Genomic DNA, 17606 nt, shown 5'->3' on the forward strand with positions numbered 1-17606 from the left:
TATTCTTCCTTCATCTCTCTTCTCTTTTTCTACTTTATCCCTTCCTTTTGTTATCATTTCTTTCTCTTCTTACCTTTTCCCTATTCTTCTATTATCGTTCTCTTCACTATTCTTCTCTTCTTGGCCATCTTACTTTTTCTTTCCTAAACCATTTCCTTCCATTTGTTGCTCTTCATCTTGTCTTTTTTTCTTCTCTCTTCCCTTTTCTTCACTCCTCCTTCTTTTTAATACTTTCATTCTCTTCAGTCTATCTTTCCTTTCCCTTTTCTTTTCTCTTTCTCTTTTCTTTTTCTCATCTCTCCATTTCATCTTTAACCACTTTCCTCTCCTCCCAAACTGACTTTTCCCTCTTGTCTCCTCTTTCCACTAACCTTTCTTTACTCAACTGTCCCCCTTTTTTTCTCTTTCCTACCTTTTCCTCATCCTGCTACTTCTCTGCTATGCCTTCTCCATTCTCATTCCCCTTCCCTCTTTTTAAACATCTTCCCTTCTTCCCCTTCCTTCCTTCATCTCTATTCTCTATGCTCTTTCCTCCTCTTCTATCGTGACTCTTCTTTACACTTTGCTCCACTTTCTACACACCTCTTAGTCTCTCTTCCAATTTCCCTCCTTATCCCTCACCTTTATTCTAACTTCTCCACCATTTCCTCTTTTCCCTTCTTCCCTACTGCCTCCTAGTCAATCCTTGGTCTCTTTCTTTCTCCTTGTTTTTCCCTCCTTGTCTCTGCTCCTTCATCTTTCTTCCTTCATTCTCTTCCATAGCCCCTCCTCTTTCCAAATTCTAGTTACACCTCTCCTCTTTGCCCCACCCTCCTCTTTCACTCTTACTCTCTATTGCTTCATCTTCTGCCTTCTTCTCTCTTACCTCCTCTCATTTTCCTCCAAGTTCTTCTTCCCTATCCCGTCCTCTTTGCTCTTCAACTGTCATACCTCTTTCTCACTCCTTCATCAAATCAGTCATCTTCATTTTTCCCTCTTTCTCCAATCACCACATTCCTCCATTTTCCCTCCATCCTCTTCTCCATTCCATCTTCTTCTGTCTTCTTTCCTCTTCTATTTCTCCTCTTATCACACACACAACTGTCTCCTCTTCCCTCCTTTTTTGTTTTCTCCCTCTCTTCTTCCCCATTCAGTCTTTCATATTCCCTCTTCTTTCTTTTACCATCCTTCTCCTGCTTAGTTGTTTTTGCCACTTCCCAATTTGTCCATCTTCCTTGCTTCAACCTCATTTCCTTTTTCTAATTCGCTTTTATTCCACTACACTTCTCTTTCTTCCTTCTGGCACGCCCTAGATCTACCCTCCTCTGTCTTCTTTCTGTTTCTGTCCTCACCCCATTTATGTCTTGTTCTGTTATCCTTCGGCTTCCTTCACCAATACTTTCGCATCCCGTAGCTCTTCCCTTTTTACTTCATCTCATTATTCTCAGCATTTTTATTTCCTTCCTCTCTCCCTGACATTATCATCATACTTCACATCTCATCTCTCTTCCCATTTGTCCCCAACATCTTCTCTTCCTTAGTCCCTCCTCTTTTGTTCTCCATCCTCCACTTTCATTCATGTCTTCCCCCTCTTCCCTCTTTACCTCCTAAGGTCCATCTTTCCTTTTTTCCTCTTCGCTACCCTCTTCCTTCCTATCTTCATTCCTCCTTAACCTTGCTTTGTCTTCTCTATTGTTTCCTCTCTCTTCTTGTCCCCTTCTACCTCTTATACCCCTTGTCTCCCTCCCCTTGCCTCTTAGTTCATCTTTTCCACTCTATTCTCCATTTCTTGTTGCTCCTGCTTGCAATCCTTTACTCTTCAAAATTCTCCTTCCCTCTTTATTTCTCTTTCTTCTACATTCTTTTCCCCTGTTTACCTCTACTGCCTTTCTTTCCCCTTCTCTCTTCATTTATGTTCCTCTTTTCCACTTTTAATTCTTCATCACTCTCCTTACTGTCTGCCCTCCACCTCCTAATATTCCTCTTCCCTTCTACTTTTCTCTTGCCAATATTTACCTTTTTGTCCTCTTCCTTCTTCCTCATTCTTCCCTCATCTCCCTTCTTTTTTCACTCTTCCTGCATTGTTTATCTTAATGCTTCCTCTTTAGTCTTTTTCCACTCACTTCTTACTTTCTCTACACACTTGATTGACATTCCTGCCCTTGTCTTTTGATAAATTGTCTTCTTACCTACTCCCTCCTACTTGCTTCTACCGATTTTTTCATTTCCCATCGATATTTTACTTCTATTTCCATTCTTTTTCTAACCTTTTCATGTTTCTTTTTTCTTCTATTTCATTCTTCATTCATTCCCTACTCCTCTTTCTCCTCCTTTTCCTCCACCACTTTTTCTTCCTTCTCCTCTTATTCCTCTTCTTCTTCTTTTCTCTTCCTCCTCTTCCTGTTCATCTTCCTCCTCCTCCTCCTTCTCTTCTTCTTTCTCTTCATTCTTCCTTTTTCTTCTCCTTCTCCTCTAATTCTTCCTCTTCCTCTTGTTCTTCTACTTCTTCCTCTTTTTCTTCTACTTCTGATTTTGCTTCCTTCTTGTCTTTTTTAAATCATCCATACATGTTACTTTTTCTTCCTCTCTTTTCCTTCCATGTCTTCCCTTCTGCATACATGCTTCTAGTGCCCCATCCTCTCTACTCTTTACTGCTGATTGTCCTCTTTTTCCTCTTTCCTCTCACCTGTCCCATTTTTCCCTTATCATTTCTCCTCTTGTTTTACTCCCCCCTTTTCCACAGTCATCTTTCCTCCATTCATTGCTGTCCTTCAGCAATCCATTTCTGGTCTTCCTGTTTGCTTAATCTCCTGTTTCATTCATCCTCTTCCTTCCACTTTTCTCTTCTCCTCTTTCCCCTCTTGCCTCATTTCTCTTATACTTTCCTTTCACTAATATCTCTTCTTCTTCTTCTGTTCCCTTCACTCATACCTTTTGTTTACTCATCCGATCTCTCTCCTGCTCCTTTTTATTTTGCCTGCCATCTTCTACAGTTCCCCTTACCTGTCCCTCTGCTCTCCTACTTTCTCATATTTTGCAAATTCCTTGATTTTTCCTTGGCAAACTGCCATGCACTTCTTTCTTCCCTTTTCTTGCTTTTTTTCTCCTCCCCTCTTCCCTCCTCTCTTTACATTCTGTTTCACTGGTTCCTTTTTCTCCTCTTTTTTCTTTTCACTTTTCTCTTCTTGACACTTCTATATTCTTCCCTCCTATTCAGCCTTCTCTTCTCTCCCTTTCCCTGTCATCCTCCCTTCTTCTAGTTCTTAACTCCTCTCCCACTTCCCACCTTTTCTCTCTTTCCCCTCTTACTCTGTTTCTCACCTTTCCAGCTCCATCACTTCCTTCTTCTCTTTTTATCCTCAGTAGTCCTATATCTGTTCCCTGTTCCTTCGTCATTCTTCTTGCCTACTCTTACCTCATCTTCCATTTTCCTCCTCCATTCCATTCCTGCTTCCCTGTCTCTCTTCTTCCATCCTGCCTTCTTCTTTCTTTCTGCTTCTTCCTTTGACCTCCTCCAACGGCTTACATCTCCCCCCCTTGCTATATTCTTCACTTTGTCCCTATTGCCTGGCCCATCTCTTTCCACTTGCTTCAACTTCTCTCTTTTTGGCATGCATTCATGCTCCTTAGCTCCTCCTGCCTCCTCTCTTTTCTTTCCTCTTTTCTCTTAATTCTTCTTGAGTTTTCACTTATCCTTCATCGCCCTCAGTCTAGCTGTTGATGCTTTTCTGTGTTTACTCCCCTTTCCTTCATATCCCTTCACCTTCATCTTGTATCCTCCATCTTTTCCCCCAGTGTTTTCCTTCCTATTGTGTGCTTCTTCTTCTTTCCTCTCTTGTCTCTTTCTTTGGCCTCTTCACTCTTATTCTTTCTCTGTCCTTCTCACCACACTTTGTCTCTCCACTCCTTCCTCTTCTTCTCTTATATTTTCTCTTCCTTCCAGCTTCTGCTTTCTTCCTTCTTCCATCCCCTTTCCACATCCCTCCACCTCCCCCATTTTTGCCTCATCTCTCTGCCCTACACTCTCCATGAATCTTCTTTCCAGTTAGCACTACACTATTCAGTCTCTCCTCCCGTTCCCGATCTTTTATGCTGCATCCTCTTCTCTCTTTTCACCTCATACCTATATCTCCGATTTCCTCATCTTCACTCTTCCTTCCTCCATATTTCTCTATCCACTACTCTGCTGCTTCTGCTGCTTCTTCCCTCAGTACTCTGATTCTTCTTCCTCTATTCTCCACTTTGCCTGCCTACCCACTTCATTCCTCCCCTCTTTCATTTCTCCCCATTCCTCCATTCTATATCTCTCTCTCTGCTTCTCCCTTTCTCACACCCTCCACCTCCATTCTCCTTCATCTGCACTCCTTTTTCATCTTCCACCCTCTGCCCACTTCAATCCCCCCTTCTCTTTTCTCCCCATCACTATTTCCTCCTCATGATTTTATCTCGGTACTTTTTCTACACTCCTCCTTTCCCATCCCCAACCCACCTCTTTCCTCAATTGTGTCCCCACCTCTCTTCTCTCAACCCTTCTAGTCTCTCCCTCCACCTCTTCTCTCTTTTCTCAACATATTTTATTTCTGCCTTATTTACTTCCTCCTGTTCTCTTCACTTCCCTCTTTGCTTCTCTTCTCTCTTTTGTCTTCTTTCCTTTCTCCTCTCTTTCATCATCACTCCCCCTTCTCTATTTCATTCTCTTGCCTCTCATCTGCTTCTGTTGGTTTCACTTATTTCATTTTTGCCCTCTATAGCGCATTAGGGAAGTCCCATGTTCGAAGGTGTATTTTTATTGGAAGATGTGTGTCACAGGTGTGGGCTTTGTCCTTTCAGGTGCCCAACCAAGGCCTAGAGTCACACTTCATGCTGCCTGCCAACCCAGATGACTGACTCTCATCAAATTCTCAAGCATCATGTCTCCCTGTAGGCCAACAAGCTTTCTGCCATGACAAGAATGGACTGAACCTCTGAAGCTGGGAAATCCAGTCCCAACTACAAGTTTCTTTGTAAGAGTTGCTGTACTCAACAATTTAACATAGCAGTAGAAACTCTGAGAGATCCTTATGCCTAACTGTGTCCTCTACCATCTTCTTCCATCATCACTCTGCTCTTTTTCTTCTTTATCCCTTCCTTTTTAATCATTCCATTCCCTTCTCACTTGTTCCCTATTATTGTCTTATCATTTTCTTCACCCTTCTTCTCTTCTTAGCCACCTTATGGTTTCTTTCATAAACCATTAACTTCCAATCCTTCCTCTTCCTCCAATTCTCTTTTCTTTTTGATTACCTTTTCTTCCCTCCTCCTTCTTTATAATGCTTCCCTTCTCTTCAGTCTATCCTAACTTTCCCTCTTCTCTCGTCTTCATTTATTTTCCTCATCTCTCCATGTCATCCTTCTCCACACTTCTCTCTTCCGCTCCCAGTTTTTCCTCTTTTCGTCTCTTTCCACTAACCTGTGTTAATCTTCAACGCTCCTCCTTTCATTGTCTCTTTCCTTCATTTTCCACATCCTTCTACTTCTCTGCTATTCCTTCTCCATTCTCATTCTCCTTCCCTCATTTTAAACATCTTCCCTTCTCCCTTACTTCCTTCATCCATATTCTCTTCCCTCTTCCCTTCTCTTTATCTTGACTCTTCTTCACACGTCTCACTACTTTCTACACACCTCTTAGCCTCTCTTCCACCCTCCCCCTTCATCCCTCATCCCTCATCTTTATTCTAACTTCTCCACCATTTCCTCTTTTCCCCTCTTCTCTGCTGCCTCCTAGTCAACCCTTGGTCTCTTTCTTTCTCCTTGTTTTTCCCTCCTTGTCTCTACTCCATCTTTCTTCCTTCATTCTCTTCCATAGCCCATCCTCTTCCCAAATTCTACTTACACCTGTCCTCTTTGCGCCACCCTCCTCTTTCACTCCTCCTCTCTATCACTTCATCTTCTGCCTACTTCTCTCTTACCTTCTCTCTTTTTCCAGCAAATTCTTCCCTATCCTGTCCTCTTTGCCCTTCAACTGTCATACCTCTTTCAGAGTCCTTCACCAAATCGCTCATCTTCACTCTTCCCTAACCTCTTTCTCTAATCACTACATTCCTTCATTTTTCTCCTCCATCTTCTCCCTTCCATATTCTTCTATCTTCTTTCCTCTTCCGTTATTCCTCTTAACACACTCAACTCTCTCCTCTTTCCTCCTTTTGTGTTCTCTCTCTCTCTCTCTCTCTCTCTCTCTCTCTCTCTCTCTCTCTCCTCCCCCGTACAGTCTTTAACATTCCCTCTTCTTCATTTTTTCATCCTTCTCCTGTTTAGCATTTTCCTACTTACCATTTTGTCCATCTTCCTTGCTTCAACCTCATTTCCTTTTTCTAATTCACTTTTATTCCAGAACACTTCTCTTTCTTCCTTCTAGCACTCCCTAGATCTACCCTGTTCTGTCTTGTTTCTTTTTCTGTCCTCACCCCATTTATGTCTTGTTCTGTTATCCTTAGGCTTCCTTCACAAATACTTTCGCATCCCTTGGCTCTTCCCTTTTCATTCCATCTCCTTATTCTCACCATTTTTTATTTCCTTCCTCTCTCCCTGACAGTATCTTCATGCTTCACTTCTCGTCTCTCTTCCAATTTGCCCCTGATCTCCTCTCTTCCTTAGTCCCTCCTCTTCTGTTCTCCATCCTCCACTTTCATTCATCCCTGCTGCTCTCTTCCCTCTTTACACCCTAAGGTCCATCTTTCCTTCTTTCCTCTTCCCTAGTCTCTTCCTTTCTATTTTCATTCCTCCTTAACCTTGCTTTGTCTTCTCTATGGTTTCCTCTCTCTTTTTTCCCATTCTATCTCTTATACCCCCTCTCTCTTTCCCCTCGTGTCTTTTCCTCTTTCCTACTCTCTTCTCCATTTCTTGTTGCTCCTGCTTGTAATCCTTTACTCTTCAAAACTCTCCTAACCTATATATTTCACTTCCTTCTTCATTATTCTCCCCTGTTTACCTCTATTGCCTTTTCTTCCCCTTCTCTCTTCATTTATATTCCTCCTTTCCATTTTTAAATCTTCTTCTCTCTCCTTACTGTCTGCCCTCCTCCTCCTAGTAGTCCTCCTCCCTTCTACTTCTTTCTTGTCAGTCTTCCCATTTTTCTCCTCCTCCTTCTTCCTCACTCTTCCCTCATCTCCCTTGTGCTTTTTTTCTTTCTTCCTGTATTGTTTTTCTTATTGCTTCCCCTTTAGTCTTTGTCCCACTCACCTCTGACCTTCTTTTCACACTGGATTCATCCTCCTGTCTTTTTCTTTGGATAACTCCTCTTCTTGCTACTCCCTCCTACTTCCTTCTACTGATTTTTTCATTTGCCATCAGTATGTTCCTTCCATCTCCATTCTTTCTTTTCTAACCTCTTCATGTTTTTTTCTTCTATTTCATCGTCACTCATTCACTGCTCCTCCTTTTCCTCTTCTTCCTTCACTGCTTTTTATTCCTCCTCCTCTTCCTCCTCTTCCGCTCCTTTTTCCTTTTCATCTTCCTCTGTTCTCCTCCTCCTCTTTCTCCTCCATCTCTTCCTCCTCTTCTTCTTCTTTCTTTTCACTCTTCCTTTGCCTCCTCTTCCTCCACACATTTTTCTTACTCCTCCTCTTCTTCCTGTTCCAGTTCTTCTTCCTCTTCCTCTTTTCTCCTCTTTTTCATGCTCCACCTCTTGCTCCTTCTTCTTTCTCTTCATTCTTCCTCCTCCTCTTCTTCCTTCTCCTCCTCCTCTGCCTCCTCCTCCTCCTCCTCTTCTTCTTCTTCTTGTTGTCTTTCTTCCTTTTCATCTTTATTAAATCATCCATCCATGTTGCTTTTGCTTCCTCTCTTTTCCTTCCATATCTTCTCTTCTGCATACGTGGCTCTAGTGCCCTTCTCCTCTACTCTTTACTGCTTATTGTCCTCTTTTTTCCTCTTTCCTCTCACCTGTCTCCTGTTTTTCCATAATCCTTTCTCCCCCTGCTTTTCTCCCCTTTTTTTCACAGTCAACATTCCTCCACTCATTACTGTCCATCATCAATCCATTTCAGATCTTCCTGTTTGCTTAATCTCCTGTTTCATTCATCCTCTTCCTTCCATTTTTCTCTTCTCCCCTGTCCCCTCTTCTGTCATTTCTCTTTTTAGGTTCCATTCACTAATATCTCTTCGTCCTATTCTCTTCCCTTTACTCATATCATTTGTTCCCTCATCCAATCTCTTTCCTGCTCCTTTTTATTCTGCCTGCCATCAACTACAGTTCCCCTTGCCTTCCCTCAGCTCTCCTCCTTTCTCATATTCTGCACTAACCCACTTCCTTGATTTTGCCTCCGCAAACTGCCATGCATCTCTTTCTTCCCTCTTCTTGCTTTCTTTCTCCTCCCCTCTTCCCTCCTCTCTTTACATTCTGTTTCACTCGTTCCTTTCTGCTTCTTTCTTCCTTTCACATTTCTCATCTTGACACTACTGTATTCTTCCATCCTATTCCCCCTTCTCTTTTTTCCTGTTTTCCTGTTACCTTCCCTTCCTCTAGTGCTTAACTCCTCTCCCACTTCCCACCTTTTCTCTCGTTCCCGTCTTACTCTGTTTCTTACAATATTGGCTCCATCATTTCCTTCTTCTCATTTTATCCTCAATAGCCCTATATCTGTTGCCTGTTTCACCCCCATTCTTCTTGCCTAATCTTACCTCGTCTTTCATTTTCCTTGTCCTTTCCATTCCCCCTTCCCTGTCTCCCTTCTTTCATCCTGGCTTCTTCTTCCTTTCTGCTTCTTCCTTTGACCTCCTCCAACATCTGACATCTTCCCCCCTCTTTGCTATATGCTTAACTTAGTCCCTGTTGCCTCTCCCTTACATTTGCTTCAATTTCTCTCTTCTTCGTTTGCACTCCTGGTCCTTAGCTCCTTCTGCCTCCTCTCTTTTCTTTCTTCTTTTCTCTTAATTCTTCTTCAGTTTTCAATTACCCCTCATCCTCCTCAATCTAGCTTCTAGATGCTTTTCTGTGTTTACTCCCCTTTCCTATATATCCCTTCACCTTCATCTTGTATCCTCCATCTTCCTCCCTCTTTTCCTTCCAGTTATGTGCTGCTTCTTCTTTCCTATTTTGTCCCTTTCTTTTGTCCTCTTCACTCCTATTCCTTTTCTGTCCTTCTCACCACACTTTGTCTCTCCATTCCTTCCTCTTCTTCTCTTATATTTTCTTTACATTCCAGGTTCCTATTCCTTCCTTCTTCCATCCCCTTTCCACATCCCACCACCTCTACAATTTTTGCCTCATCTCTCTGCCCTACACTCGCCATGAATCTTCTTTCCAGTTACCACTACACTATTCAGTTTTCCTCTTCCATTCCCGATCTTTTATGCTACATCGTCTTCTCTCTTTTCATCTTGTGCCTATATGTCCGTTTCCCTCATCTTCACTCTTCCTTCCTCCATCTTTCTCTGTCCACTGCTGTGCTCCTGCTTCTTTCCTCAGTACTCTTCTTCACCTTCCTCTATTCCCCTCTACTTCACGCCTCTTTACCTTCATTCCTGTCCTGTGTCCTTTCTTCCCTTTCCTCCATCCTATTTCTAGATCCTCTTTCTCTTTCCCATGACCTCTGCCTCCATTCTCCCTCATCTGCCCTCCTTTTTCATTTTCCACCCTCTGGACTCTTGCATGATCCACCTTCTCTTTTCTCACCTTCGTTCTTTCCTCCTCACGCTTTCACCCCGGTACTTTTTCTACACTCCTCCTTTCCCTTCCTATTCCCACCTCATTCCTCAACTGTGTCCCCATCACTCTTTTATCAACTCTTCTAGCCTTCTTTCCACCTCTTCTCTCTCTTGTCAATATATTTTCTTTCTGCCTTTTTTATTTCCTCCTGTTCTCTTCACCTTCCTCTTTCCTTCTGTTCCCTCCCTGGTCTTCTTTCCTGTCTACTCTCTGTCATCATCACTTCTACTTCTCTGTTTCCTTCTCTTTCCTCCCATCTGCTTCTACTGGTTTCAACAATTTCACTTTTGCCCCCTATAGAGCATTAAGGAAGGTCAATGTTCAAAGATGTATTCTTGTTAGACTAGATATAGTCTTCCTAGAAGACGTGTGTCACAGGCGGGGGTTTGTCCTTTCAGGTGCCCAACCGAGGCCCAGTGTCACACTTCATGCTGCCTGCCAACCCAGATGACTGACTCTCATCAAATTCTCCAGCATCATGTCTGCCTGCAGGCCAACAAGCTTCCTGCCATGACAAGAATGGACTGAACCTCTGAAGCTGGGAAATCCAGTCCCAACTAAAATTTTCCTTGTCAGAGTTGCTGTGCTCAACAATTTAATTGTAGCAGTAGAAACTCTGAGAGACCCTTATGCCTAACTGCCTCCTCTACCATCCTCTTCCATCATCATTCTGCTCTTTTTTCCTCTTTATCCCTTCCTTTTATTATCATTCCACTACCTTCTCACCTTTCCCTATTATTGTCTTATCGTTTTCTTCACTATTCTTCTCTTCTTTGCCACCTCATTTTTCTTTCATAAACCATTTTCTTACTATTCTTTCCTCTTCCTCCTTTTCCCGTTTCTTCTCTCTTCCCTTTTCTCTTCTCCTCCTTCTTTTTAATACTTCCATTCTCTTCAGTCTATCTTCCCTTTCCTCTTATCTCACTTCATTTACTTTCCTCATCTCTCCATTTCATTCTTCTCCACACTTCTCTCTTCCCCTTCTCAGGTTTCCCTCTTTTCTCTGCTTTCCACTAACTTGTGTTTACTCTTCAACTCTCCTCCTTTCATTGTCTCTTTCCTTCATTTGCCGCATCCTTCTACTTCTATGCTATGCTTTCTCCATTCTCAATCTCCTTCCCTCATTTTAAACATCTTCCCTTCTCCCTTCCTTCCTTCCTTCATCCATATTCTCTTTCCTCCTCCTTTATCTTGACTCTGCTTTCCACATCTCACCACTTTTTATACACCTCTTAGGCTCTCTTCCACCTTCCTTCTTCATCCCTCATCCCTCATCTTTATTCTAACTTCTCCACCATTTCCTCTTTTCTCTTCCTCCCTTCTGCCTCCTAGTCACCCCCTTGGTCTCTTTCTTTCTCCCTGTTTTCCCTCCTTGTCTCTGCTCCTTCATCTTTCTTCCTTCATTCTCGCCCATAGCCCCTCCTCTTCCCAAATTCTACTTACACTTTTCCTCTGCCCCACCTGCCTCTTTCAAGCCTCGTTTCTATTACTTCATCTTCTGCCTTCTTTTCTTTTACCTCCTCTCATTTTCCTCCAAGTTCTTCTTCCCTATCCCGTCCTCTTTGCTCTTCAACTGTCATACCTCTTTCTCAGTCCTTCATCAAATCAGTCGTCTTCACTCTTCCCTAACCTCTTTCTCCAATCACCACATTCCTCCACTTTTCTCCTCCATCCTCTTCTCCCTTCCATCTTCTTCCTCTCTTCTTCTCTTCAATTTCTCCTCTTAGCACACCCAACTCTCTCCTCTTCCCCCTTTTTGTTTTTTCTCTCTCTTCTTCCCTATTCAGTCTTTCCCATTCTCTCTTCTTCATTTTTTCCTCCTTTTCCTTCCTAGCTTGTTTTCCCACTTCCTATTTGGCCATCTTAATTGCTTCAACCTCCTTTCCTTTTTCTAATTTGCTTTTTTTCCACCACCCTTCTTTTTCTTCCTTCTGGCACTCCCTAGGTCTACCCTCTTCTTTCTTCTTTCCCTTTCTGTCCTCAGTCCATTTATATGTTGTTCTGTTATCCTTAGTCTTCCTTCACCAGTACTTTCGCATCCGTTGGCTCTTCCCTCTTTACTCCATCTCCTTATTCTCAGCATTTTTTATTTCCTTCTTCTCTCCCTGACAGTATCTTCACACTTCCCTGCTCATCTCTCTTGGAATGTGCCCCTGATCTCTTCTCTTCCTGTCTCCTCTTCTGTTCTCCATCCTCCCCTTTTGCTAATCCCTTCCTTCCTCTTTCCTCTTTACCTCCTAAGGTCCTTCTTTCCTTCTTTCCTCTTCCCTAATCCCTTCCTTCTATCTTCATTCCTACATAACCTGCTTTGTCTTCTCTACAGTTCCTCTCTCTTCTTTTCCCCTTCTACCTCTTCTACCTCTTCTCTCCTTCCCCTTGCCTCTTAGTTCCTCTTTTCTACTCTCTTCTCCATTTCTTGTTGCTCCTGCTTGTAATCCTTTACTCTTCAAAACTCTCCTTCCCTCTTCATTTCTCTTCCTCCTTCATTCTTTTCCCCTGTTTACCTCTACTGCCTTTCTTTCCCCTTCTGTCTTCATTTATGTTCCTCTTTTCCACTTTTAGTTCTTCTTTGCTCTCCTTACTGTCTGCCCTCTCCCTCCTCATATTCCTCCTCCCTTCTACTTCTCTCTGACAATTTTCACATTTTATTCCTCTTCTTTCTTCCTCACTCTTCCCTCATCCCCTTCTTCTTTTTTCACTTTTCCTGTATTGTTTTTCTTATTGCTTTCTATTGAGTCTTTGTCCCACTCACCTCTTACATTCTCTTCACACTTGATTAACATTCCTGCCCTTTTCTTTTGATAATTCATCTTCCTACCTACTCCCTCCCACTTGGTCCTACTGATTTTTTCAATTCGCATCAGTATGTTCCTTCCATCTCCATGCATTCTTTTCTAACCTCTTCAAGTTTCTTTTTTCTTCCAGTTCATTCTTGGCTCATTCACTGCTCCTCCTTTTTCTCTTCTTCCTTCACTGCTTTTTCCTTTTTCTCTTCTTCCGTCACTGCTTTTTCTTCTTCCTCTCCCTACTCTTCTGGTCCTTTTTCCTTTTCATCTTCCTCTTTTCTCTTCCCCCTCCTCCTGCTCCTCCATCTCTTCCTCCTCCTCCTCTTCTTCTTTCTCTTCACTCTTCCTTCACCTCCTCTTCCTCCACACATTTTTCTTACTCCTCCTCTTCTTCCTGTTCCACTTCTTCCTCTTCCTGTTTTCTCCTCTTTTTCATCCTCTGCCTTTTGCTCCTCTTTCTCTTCTTCTTCTTTCTCTTCATTCTTCCTCCTCCACCTCCTCCTCCTGCTCCCCCTCCTCTTCTTCTTCTTTTTCTTCTACCTTTTCATCTTTATTAAATCATCCATGTTGCTTTTGCTTCCTCTCTTTTTCTTCCATGTCTTCCTTTCTGCATAGCCAGCTCTAGTGCCCTTCTCCTCTACTCTTTACTGCTTAATGTCCTCTTTTTTCCTCTTTCCTCTCACCTGTCTCCTGTTTTTCCATAATCCTTTCTCCCCCTGCTTTTCTCCCCTTTTTTTTCACAGTCAACATTCCTCCACTCATTACTTTCCTTCATCAATCCATTTCAGATCTTCCTGTTTGCTTAATCTCCTGTTTCATTCATCCTCTTCCTTCCACTTTTCTCTTCTCCCCTGTCCCCTCTTCTGTCATTTTTCCTTTTAGGTTCCATTCACTAATATCTCTTCGTCCTATTCTCTTCCCTTTACTCATATCATTTGTTCCCTCATCCAATCTCTTTCCTGCTCCTTTTTATTCTGCTTGCCATCAACTACAGTTCTCCTTACCTGTCCCTCTGCTCTCCTCCTTTCTCATATTCTGCACTAACCCACTTCCTTGATTTTGCCTCCACAAACTGCCATGAACCTCTTTCTTCCCTCTTCTTGCTTTCTTTCTCCTCCCCTCTTCCCTCCTCTCATTACATTCTGTTTCACTCGTTCCTTTCTGCTTCTTTCTTCCTTTCACATTTCTCATCTTGACACTACTGTATTCTTCCATCCTGTTCCCCCTTCTCTTTTTTCCTGTTTTTCTGTTACCTTCCCTTCTTCTAGTTCTTAACTCCTCTCCCACTTCCCACCTTTTCTCTCGTTCCCGTCTTACTCTGTTTCTTACAATATTGGCTCCATCATTTCCTTCTTCTCATTTTATCCTCAATAGCCCTATATCTGTTGCCTGTTTCACCATCATTCTTCTTGCCTAATCTTACCTCGTCTTTCATTTTCCTTGTCCTTTCCATTCCCCCTTCCCTGTCTCCCTTCTTTCATCCTGGCTTCTTCTTCCTTTCTGCTTCTTCTTCTGACCTCCTCCAATGTCTTACATCTTCCTCCCTCTTTGCTATACTCTTCACTTTGTCCCTCTTGCCTCTCCCATGTCTTTACATTTGCTTCAATTTCTCTCTTCTTCATTTGCACTCCTGCTCCTTAGCTCCTCCTACCTACTCTCTTTTCTTTCCTCTTTTCTCTTAATTCTTCTTCAGTTTTCATTTACACTTCAACTTCCTCAGTCTAGCCCCTGATGCTTTTCTTTCTTTCCTTTCCTTTCCTTCATATCCCTTCACCTTCATCTTGTATCCTCCATCTTCCCGCCCTTCTCTTTTCCTTCCTATTATGTGTTGCTTCTTCTTCCCTACTTAGTCCTCTTCACTCCTATTCTTTTTCTGTCCTTCTCACCACACTTTGTCTCTCCACTCCTTCCTCTTCTTCTCTTATATTTTCTTTTCATTCCAGTTTCCCATTCCTTCCTTCTTCCATCCTCTTTCCACATCCCACCACCTCTACAATTTTTGCCTCATCTCTCTGCCCTACACTTACTGTGAATCTTCTTTCCAGTTAGCACTACACTATTCAGTCTCCCCTCCCATTCCCGATCTTTTATGCTGCATCCTCTTCTCTCTTTTTACCTTGTGCCTATATGTCTGTTTCCCTCACCTTCACTCTTCCTTCCTCCATCTTTCTCTGTCCACTTTTCTGCTGCTGCTTCTTTCCTCAGTACTCTTCTTCGTCTTACTCTATTCCTCTCTACTTCACCCCTCTTTGCCTTCATTCCTCTCCTGTTTCATTTTTTCATTTTTCTCCATCCTCTTTCTAGCTTCTCTTTTCCTTTTCCCATTCTCTCTGCCTCCATTCTCCCTCATCTGCCCTCCTTTTTTTATTTTTCACCCTCTGTCCACTTGCATGATCCAACCTTCTCTTTTCTCACCTTCACTATTTCCTCCTCATGCTTTCACCCCGGTACTTTTTCTACACTCCTCCTTTCCATTCCCATTCCCACCTCTTTCCTCAACTGTGTCCTCACATCTCTTCTCTCAACCCTTCTAGTCTCTCTACCTCTTCTCTCTCTTCTCAACATATTTTCTTTCTGCCTTTTATATTGCCTCCTATTCTCTTCACCTCCCTCTTCCCTTCTCTTCCCTAACCTCTTCTCCAATCACCACATTCCTCCATTTTTCTCCTGCATCCTCTTTTCCCTTCCATCCTCTTCTATCTTCTTTACTCTTTCTTTTCTACTCTTACCACACCCAACTCACTCCTTTTCCCTCCTTTTCTGTTTTCTCTCTCTCTTCTTCTCCATTTAGGCTTTTACATTCTCTCCCTTTTTTCATCCTTCTCCTGCTTAGCTTCATTCCCCAATTCCCATTTTGTCCATCTTCTTTGCTTCAACCTCATTTCCTTTTTCTAATTTGCTTTTATTCCACTACACTTCTCTCTTTCCTTCTGGCACTCCCTAGATCTACCCTCTTCTGTCTTCTTTCCTTTTCTCTCCTCACCCCATTTATGTCTTGTTCTGTTATCCTTAGGCTTCTTTCACCAATACTTTTGCATCGCTTGGCTCTTCCCTTTATACTCCATCTCCTTATTCTCGGCATTTTTCATTTCCTTCTCCTCTCCCTGACAGTATCTTCATACTTCACTGCTCATCTCTCTTCCAATTTGCCCCTGATCTCTTCTCTTCCTTAGTCCCTCCTCTTCTGTTCTCCTTCCTCCACTTTTATTCATCTCTTCCCCCCTCTTCTGTCTTTACACCCTAAGGTCCATCTTTCCTTCTTTCCTCTTCCCTAGTCCCTTCCATCCTATTTTCATTCTTCCTTAACCTTGCTTTGTCTTCTCTGCCATTCCTCTCCCTTCTTTTCCCCTTCTATATCTTACATCCCTTCTCTCCCTCCCCTTGCCTCTTAGTTCCTCTTTTCTACTTTCTTCTCCATTTCTTGTTGCTACTGCTTGTAATCCTTTACTCTTCAAAGCTATCCTTCCCTCTTTATTTCTCTTCCTTCTTCATTCTTCTTCCCTGTTTACCTCTATTGCGTTTTCTTTCCCCTTCTCCCTTCATTTATGTTATCCTCTTATCCACTTTTAATTCTTCTTTGCTCTCCTTACTGTCTGCCCTCTGCCTACTCGTATTCCTCCTCCCTTCTACTTCTCTCTTGCCAATCTTCACATTCTCTTCCTCTTCCTTCTTCCTCAGTCTTCACTCATCTCCCTTCTTCTTTTTCACTCTTCCTATATTGTTTTTCTTATAGCTTCCTCTTTAGTTTTTGTCCCTCTCACCTCTTTCATCCTCTTCATACTTGATTGATATTCCTGCCCCTTTCTTTGGATAACGCGTATTCTTACCTACTCCCTCCTACTTGCTTCTACTGATTTTTCATTTCCCATCAATATTTTACTTCCATCTCCATTCTTTCTTTTCTAACCTCTTCATGTTTCTTTTTTCTTCTATTCTGTGCTTTGCTCATTCCCTATTCCTCGTGCTTCTCCTCTTCCTCCACTTCTTTTCCTTCCTTCTGTGCTTCTTCTTCTTCCTCCTCTTCTACTTTCTCTTTTCTCTTCCTCCTCCTCCTCTTCTTCCTCCTCCTCTTCCTCCTCCAATTCTCTTCTACTTCTTGCTCCTGCTCCTCCTCCACCTCTTCATCCCTTTCTTCTTCCTCCTCTTTTTCTTCTTCTTCTTCATCCTCTTCTTCTTCTTCTTCTTCCTCGTCTTCTTCTTCTTCTCCTTCTTCTTCCCCCTCCTCCTCCACCTTTTCCTCCTCCTTCACCTTCTCCTACTCCTCTACTTCTTCTTCTTCCTCTTCACTCTTCCTTTACCTCCTCTTCCTCCACACAGTTTTCTTTCCCCTTGTCTTCTTCCTGTTCCTCCTCTTCTTCCTCTTCCTCTTTTCTCCTCCTTTTCCTCCTCCACCTCTTGCTCCTCCTTCTCCTCTTCCTCTTTCTCTTCAATCTTCCTCCTCCTCTCCCTCCTCCTCTTCTTCCTCTTCTTCCTCTTCTTCTTCTTCCTCTCTTCCTCCTCCTCCTCCTCCTCCTCCTCCTCCTCCTCCTCCTCCTCCTCCTCCTCTTCTTCTTCTTCTTCTTCTTCTTCTTCTTCTTCTTCTTCTTCTTCTTCTTCTTCTTCCTTTTCATCTTTATTAAATCATCCATTCATGGTACTCTTGCTTCCTCTCTTTTCCTTTCATGTCTTCCCTTCTGCATACCTGCCTCTATTGCCCCTTCCTCTCTAATCTTTACTGCTTATTGTCCTCTTTTTCCTCTTCCCTCTCACCTGTCTCCTGTTTTTCCCTAATCATTTCTCCCCCTGCTTTTCTCCCCTTCTTTCCACACTCATCTTTCCTCCATTCATTAATGTCCTTCTTCAATCCATTTCCAATCTTTCTGTTTGCTTAATCTCCTGTTTTGTTCATCCTCTTCCTTCTATGTTTCTCTTCTCCCTTTCCCCTCTTGCTGCATTCCTCTTCTTACTTTCCATTCACTAATATCTCTTCTTCCTATTCTCTTCCCTTCACTCATATCTTTTGTTCCCTCATGCAATCTCTTTCCTGCTCCTTTTTATTCTGCCTGCCATCAACTACAGTTCCCCTTACCTGTCCCTCTGCTCTCCTCCTTTCTCATATTCTGCACCAACCCACTTCCTTGATTTTGCCTCTGCAAACTTCTATGCACCTTTTTCTTCCT

The 17606-nt window shown here is 42.7% G+C and overlaps 1 long non-coding RNA gene across 1 annotated transcript in view; it reads right to left on the reverse strand.

Annotated features, from left to right (window-relative positions):
• LOC311602515 overlaps positions 1-12621 on the reverse strand; it is a 35767-nt gene extending 23146 nt beyond the window's left edge. Inside the window, exons 1-2 of the long non-coding RNA XR_014780772.1 lie at positions 12607-12621; positions 2247-2291 (exon numbers count right to left, since the gene is read on the reverse strand). This is a non-coding gene — a long non-coding RNA (uncharacterized lncRNA). The remainder of the gene's footprint in view (positions 1-2246; positions 2292-12606) is intronic.
• Between the last annotated feature and the right edge of the window lie 4985 nt (positions 12622-17606).

Source organism: Acomys minous (genome assembly GCF_964271855.1).
Source record: "Acomys minous genome assembly, chromosome: 7".
NCBI lineage: Eukaryota > Metazoa > Chordata > Mammalia > Rodentia > Muridae > Acomys > Acomys minous.